The 7,278-nt window shown below is 41.8% G+C and overlaps 1 pseudogene; it reads right to left on the reverse strand.

Annotated features, from left to right (window-relative positions):
• Nucleotides 1-6,613: 6,613 nt before the first annotated feature.
• Nucleotides 6,614-7,278, reverse strand: LOC112315823 (STARD3 N-terminal-like protein pseudogene; annotated as a pseudogene).

A 7,278-nucleotide genomic window follows, 5' to 3' on the forward strand; every position in this document is an offset into this window, starting at 1 on the left:
ACCTGTGCTCGTCTCACTCTCACTGTTTTTCTTCCTGTTCTTAAAGCAAACCCTTTAGTATCTCTTGCAAGGCTGGTTTGGTGGAGGTATATTCATTGAGGCTTCTTTTGTCTGGGAAGCTCCTTATTTGGACTTCCATTTTAATTGAGAGCCTTGCTAAATAAAATAGTCTTGGTTGCAGGCCTCTGGTTCTCATTACTTGGAATATTTCTTGCCATTCCCTTCTGACTTGGAGCGTATCCATTGAAAAGTCAGCTGCTAGTCTTATCAGGGCTCCCTTGTATGTTACTTCCTGTTTTTCCCTAGCTGCCTTTAAGGTTCTCTCCTTATCTTTAAATTTTGCCATTTTAATTATGATGTGTCTTGAAGTGAGCCTCTTTGGGTTCCTCTTGACTGGGACTCTCTGTGTTTCCTGGATTTGTGTGACTTTTTCTCTCTTCAAATTAGGGAAGTTTTCCATCAGTACTCTCTCAAACAGGTTTTCTATCCCTTGCTCTTCTTCTTCTCCTTCTGGTACCCCTATTATACGGATATTATTATGTTTCATGTTGTCCTGCATTTCCCTTAATCCCTCTTCATTCTTTCTGAGCCTCTTTTCATTTTCTTGCTCATTCTGGGTGTTTTTTTCTACCTTGTCTTTCAGTTTGTTGATCCAATCCTCTGCTTCATCAAGCCTGCTTTTGATTCCTTCTACTGTGTTCTTCAGTTCAGAAATTGTATTCTTCATTTCCTCTTGGCCCTTGTTGATAGTTTCTATTTCCTTTTTTATGTTGATATAGTTTGCAGTGAGTTCATTGTAGTTTCCCTGTAGTTTTTGGTAATTCTCTGTGAGCTCATTGAGCTTCCTTATAACCATTGCTTTGAACTTAATATCTGATAGTTGGCTTGCTTCTATTTCATTTAGCATTCTTTCTGAAGCTTCTTCTTTTCCTTTCATTTGGGGATTGTTTCTTTGTCTTTCCATTGTTTGAGAGACTCTTCCTGTTAGCCTCTGCTTCTTAAATTGATCTGTTCTGACTCCCTGGGTTTTTGGTGTGAAGTTCTATGGTAAAAGACCTGTAAGATTCAGTCGTGCAGTCTCCTTGATCTCCTGAGCTCGCTGGTCTTGGGCTGTTGTTTATGTTGGCTCTCTGTATGTCTTTAGGTTTTTATTGTTGTTGGGTCTTTCTTAGGTGGGTCATCCCTTCCAGCTGATTAACTGAGGGTTGCTCCATCCACCATGTCTTGTATTCTGTTGTGCAGGTGTTGACAGGTTGTGCTGAAGCTGGTTCTTCCATGTATACAAGGTTTTGAGGATTCCCTGTTGCTCTTGTTCAGTTGTGTGTTCTGAGTAATTTCTCCACCATTTAGTTATATTTCCAGATAGGACCTGGGTTGAGTTAGTGTGACTTCCACTCCTTCCTTCACCTTTTTCTGTTGTTATCTGTTGGTGGTTCCTTTGTTGGTGGAGTTCCTCTTCCAGCAGCTATCCTGGTGTTCACAGCTTCCACCTACTCTTTTCTGTGATCAGTTGGAGGGGGAAGGCAAAATGGCTAAAGACAGTGGGAGTGTATTCTATGATATTTAAAGTACCAATTGTAGAGAAGAGATAGGAGATCCTTTGGATATGTATAGTGTTAACCACGATATTTCACCCAACTAGCTACTTTTTAGGAAGGGTGGAAAGAAGATAAGACTCTTGTTAGGGGGTGGACAGATTGTTAGTTGGATCTAGAAAGCAATGAGCTTGTGGAAGGTCAGATTATGAGGTAAAGTGAGAATAAAGGATAGACAATAGATGTAATGTGTGAGAGAATAGAGTTAACCACAACAGTATTAAAGTTCAGGGAACAGTGAAGTGGGCTAAGATCTGGGAGGAGTGCTGTGTAGTATTTGCAATTGTATGGAACAGCAATTATTTACAATAATAATGGAGCAACAATCATATGACAGAATCTATGTGATTTGGATAACAAGAATAGGAAGTATAGGACTTAGAGTAGTGTGCTAATGGAACAAAGTGAAGTGAAAGATGGTAAATTTAAAATACACTATGAAAGAGGGAACAAGGGAAACCAGTCAAAGGATGCAATTTAACAAGCCAAGGGAAGAAAACTAAACCAGAAGGAAGAGACATACAAAAATACTAATAAAATAAAAGATGTAAGAATAATGAAAAAATAATAATACCAATATACAATAACTTATAAGTTCTCTGGAGTAGCAAAGTGAAATTTGTCTCATTGTCTCAGCTGTTGGGATAATCCCTCTTTTGGTGCAACTCTGGTCTTTTCACAGCTCCAAGTTTTATTGTCTTGCTTGTGGGAATTTAAAAAAGAAGAAGAAGGAAGGAAGAAGAGATAAAAAGGGAAAGAAAGGAAGAAGGAGTAAAAAAAAGAAAGAAGGAAAGAAAGAAAGAAGGAGTTAAAAGAAAAAAAGTTACTTTAAAAAAAAGAAGCCTCCTGCTGGCTTCAAACAGGCCAAGCCAGTTCTGCTGGTCTTCCTGGCTGCAGCAAGCTGAGGGAGAATTGGTTTTGCTTTTGCTTTTCTCCCTTCCTGAACCGCACTCACCAGCCTCCAGCCCAGTTCCTCAGTTCACTGCTGGGCCCCCAGTACCTTCTGCACCCAGCCTAGGCCTTCGGTCCACCAGTTGTGCTGTCCTTGAGGTGCACCAGTTTGGGGCAATTCACACACCACCTTCTCGCTCTTTGCTGTCCTAGATGCTAGGGACTCTCAGAGTCCCTGCAGGCTAGTTCATCCCCACCCAGTGAATTATCATATTTTTCGGACTATAACACACACTTTCCCCCCCAAATTTGGGATAAAAATGGGGGTGCATCTTATAGTTCAAATGTAGCTTACCTGGCTTGCTGGGGTGGGGGGCAGCGGTGGAGCTGGGTCACAGGAGGCAGGAGCAGGGTCACCACTGCAGCATACTATAGTGCTAGGGAGGAAGATACAGGCAGTACAAGCACATTAGGAGAAGAAAGGCTGCGGGACCTGAACATGCCTCCATCACGTGACTGGTGTACCCCCCATTAACATTAACATTAACATTAACATAGGCAAATTCCACTTCAGGGTCTCCTGTCAATGTGGCCCTGCAGCTGTTGCAAAACTACAACTCCCATCATGCTTGTACATGTTGGGATGATGGCAGCTGTAATTTGGCAACAGCTGCAGAGCCACACAGGTTGTGCAAAACTGCTGTCCCCATGCAAGAGTGCTGCACAACCTGTGGCTCTTCAGCAGCATATCTCCCCCATAACAGTGCGTCATCCACTGATGTTCTCAGCTACAGTGCCCCCATAACTATGAAGGACACAGTGCTGATAGTTCTGTCATTACTGTATTTTGTTGTAGAAAGATACAATAGCCTACCCAAGTCTCCTGCTGAATCTACCATAATTGTGGAAAGACGTCAAAGCAGGAGAGGATTTCTGCTTTAAAGGATGTTATTAAATATTTTACCACACTTTTTGCTTCAATTTTTTTTTTCTGTTTTCCTCTAAAACCTGGGTGTGTCTTATGGTCTGGTGCATCTTATAGTCCGGAAAAATACAGTAAGTCTTTCTGGGGATTGCTGACTCCCTGAGCCCTGCAGTTCTCCTCTGCAGGGCCATCTCCGCCTTCCTCTTAGACAGCCAGTTGGCCCTGTAGCGCAGGGGTGCCACTGTGCCTCTTCTGCCGCTTCCCCTGGAGCACAGGGGTTGAGTGCATGGTGCCTCTGGGCAGCAGGGTCAGGGGTGTTGCCTCCCGGTGCTGTGGGCATGAGTACTTGGCCTCCGCTACTGGGATGGGATGGACTTTGGGTGAGAGTGCAGGGCCTTAGGCGCCACCATGGGAGCTCCATGTGGCTGGGCAGGTGTAGGGGCACAGGAGGCCCGGGCGGCTGCTGCAGGAGAATTCCCCAGCCACTGAGTGCCTCTTTTTTCACTTTTTCTTTTTGAAAAATTCTTCCTGCTCAAGCATGCTTTCCATATAAGGGCCTGGCCTCTCACACAGCCCAACTTTCCAACCAGACTGGGGACTATACCGGTCAGGGTCCATCGTGGTCCAACTCTCCCCAGCCAGCGTCCATAGTCTCAGTGCATGCACACAGCCCCTGTGTGTTTGCCACTTCGTCCTTATTCCCCCTCTGCGACTTTAAGCAACTAGGTCTCTCCTGGTGCTGCTCAAACCTTGATTGGCAGGGGAGGGAGCCGTTGACCCGGCTCTCTCCCAAGAACCCTGTGACAGACCAGGTGGGCGCTGGACCTGGGGCTGCAGCCACCCTGGTCCCCAAACTGGACCCAAGGACCTTATTGTCCTGAAGCACTCTCCTTACCTCTGATTTTTCAGTGTCCTCCACAGTTTTTGGTCTCCAATCTTCATATATGCTGGGGTACTGTTGGCTGTTCACTCTGTTCCTCAGAAGATCAGCTAGGTGTTTCATCCATGTGCAGGGGGAAGTGGACTTCATTCCCACCTATCTTGCCACCATCTTCAATCCTCTGATCTATTTTTTAAATTTTTTGACAAACCTATTTTATTTCTTTTTTAAAGATTATTTATTTATTTATTTCTAGAGAGAGGGGAAGGAAGGGAGAAAGAGAGGGAGAGAAACATCAACGTGCATTTGCCCCTCACACACTCCCTATTGGGGACCTGACCCAGGCATGTGCCCTGAGTGGGAATCGAAGCTGTGACACTTTGGTTTGCAGGCCAGCACTCAATCCACTGAGCCACGCCAGCCGGGGCTCTCTTTTTATTTTTAAAACGAAGTATTTATTTATAACTTTTATTTTAGTTGCCATCACTGGATCTTAATCAAATAACACTCTCTCAGTTCTCCAGGAAACCTACTGACAAATTCCTAAGGTCCAATGATTGTGACACTCACTTTTTTTTTTGATATGTTGGATTTTATTACTTTTTAAAAATTGTACAAATGGCACACGTGTGTGAGTTAAAAAAAAACACAAAGAAAATGTAGGGTGTTTAAAAAGAAACACAAAAGAAATGTGAGGCATAAAACAAAACAATGGCATTCTATGAATCCAAATAAAAAGATATTTTGCTCACTAAAAAAGTGTTATCCAAGTATGTTAAGAAGTCTTTTGATTAGGAATGCAGCACAAGACCTTTCCGAAACTATTCATTAACAGATCAGACTCAGTCACTGAATATAGGCTGGATCATTACATTATCTTACCAGCTATAGGCAGGTTATTAAATGTATGTGGATATGATGCAGTGTCTGTGATGTATTACAATAAATAAATTCTTTATTAGTCATTAAATCAAGTTAGCAGTGGATGTTAACATTTCAACTTTCCATAGAGAAACCCCATCTCCATTCCTTTTTGCCCTCCAATGATTTTCAATGGAGGTTTTTCACACTTAGAAAAAGAGAGAACACAAAAATATTTGAATGTTGTGTTAAAACACTAAATGCTACATTTTGCTTTATGTTTTTATTAGAAAAGTCTGTGTACCAAGGATGGGCTGTGTTACAGATACTTAAAGGAGAATGGGTGTGGACACACGGGAATTTATTTTACAGTTTTTGAAAAGGATCAAATCTTCACATGCCCACATTTTTACTTTGTTTCAAGCACTCTTGTGAAAAGAAGGGACGGAAGAGTGTTGGGTGCGTCAATGGAGGTACGGGGCTCCCCTTCCCCTGGAGTCTGGCGGCCTCTGGCGGCGGCATCTGACCGCATGCATGTCTGCCTCTATGCTGGCTTTCCAACAATGCCAAAGTTAACACTTTTCCCTTCTTTTTTAAAATTTTATTATTTTTACTGATGTATAATTGACATTTAATATTATATTAGTTTCAGGTTTACAACATAATGATTCAAAATTTGTATATATTAAAAAATAATCACTACCATAAGTCTAGTTAACATCCACTACCATTCAGTTACAAAATTGCTTTTCTTGTGATAAGAGCTTTTAAGATCTACTCTTTTCCCTCTTATGTTTAAATAATTAAGCAGAGTTACAGCTAAAACAATTTACTTTGTTTACTTTTTGTATTTCTGAGGTTGAAATGTTTTCCTTTGATGATTTTGAAGGGATTTGACAACGTGCCTCATCTTGAGGCACATCAAGAGCTACTGCTTTGACTGGATTACATCTTTCATCTCAGAAGCTCCAAACATTTATGAGACATTCTGGTGCAGGGTCAGAGAGAATACTGTAGCAGATGGGCAGGGCTGAGTCCTGGCTCTCCATTCACTAGCTGTGCAACCTTGAACAAATTACTCACCCACCCTAAGTCTCACCTGCCTCAAATGTAAATGGAGACAATAATACTACTACATCTCATAGGACTACTACCCTCACAACACACAGAGACATTCTGGCTAAGTAAACAAAAATGAATTCATTCTTATTTAGAAATTTGGGGCTGTGAGGTACTTTTCATACTTCACAAGTGTATGCCCATACAGAAAAGTTATGAAATTTTTCAGAAATAAAATGTGACTGATAAACTTATGTAAACAGGACAAACCCGGCAACATATTCACATATGCAGTGTTTGAATTTTACTTGAATCCACTCAAGGAGTGCTCCCTATTTCAGTCCTTTGTTTTTACAGTTTCATTTTCAAAGACTTACTTTAACAAAAGTAGTTCTCATAGTTCTAAAAGTGATTTTTTTCACTGTCCTGCTTTTCTTCATCTTCTTCAGATCCTGCTTCTGATTTAGGAGGAGAATAAAACTGACCATCAGAAAGACCACCAGATATAAGTGCCTCCCTCTCAGAAGCATCCTGAACTATCAGGAGTCTTTTTTCTGCTGCTGCTTCTTGAGGTAACACTTGGAAATCCAGGAACCACGTCTGGATCCAGACAAGGATAAAATGATTACCAAAAGCCCCTTGAGAGGATCACTTTTGCCAATAGAAAGGCACTGGTTACTGCTGTCGTCTACCCTATTGCCCACCAATGGTGCAGTCTGTCTACAGCATTAACAAGTGTTAATACTTTGAATCAAAAAACTGCCTACGTAGGTATATGTACATATACATGTGTGTGTATGAAGATGTCATACTGCACCATCTCCTTCTCTAACATATTCTCAATGCCTCCATTCACATTTAACTCTGTTATCCACAGGAATGTTACAAATAATAGGTCAAACAGAAAGTCCTCCTGACATCAGATATACCTTTTTTCCCCTTCCTTCATGGACCTCAATCCTGGCCATGAATTGTGTAGGGCTGATAGAATGGACATCATGCAAAGAAGCCTGAGAGCTCTGGCTCCCTGTAAAAGCGTTCTCCAAGTCTTGTGGCAGCGAGTACAT

Source organism: Desmodus rotundus, chromosome 12 (genome assembly GCF_022682495.2).
Source record: "Desmodus rotundus isolate HL8 chromosome 12, HLdesRot8A.1, whole genome shotgun sequence".
Classification (NCBI taxonomy): Eukaryota; Metazoa; Chordata; class Mammalia; order Chiroptera; family Phyllostomidae; genus Desmodus; species Desmodus rotundus.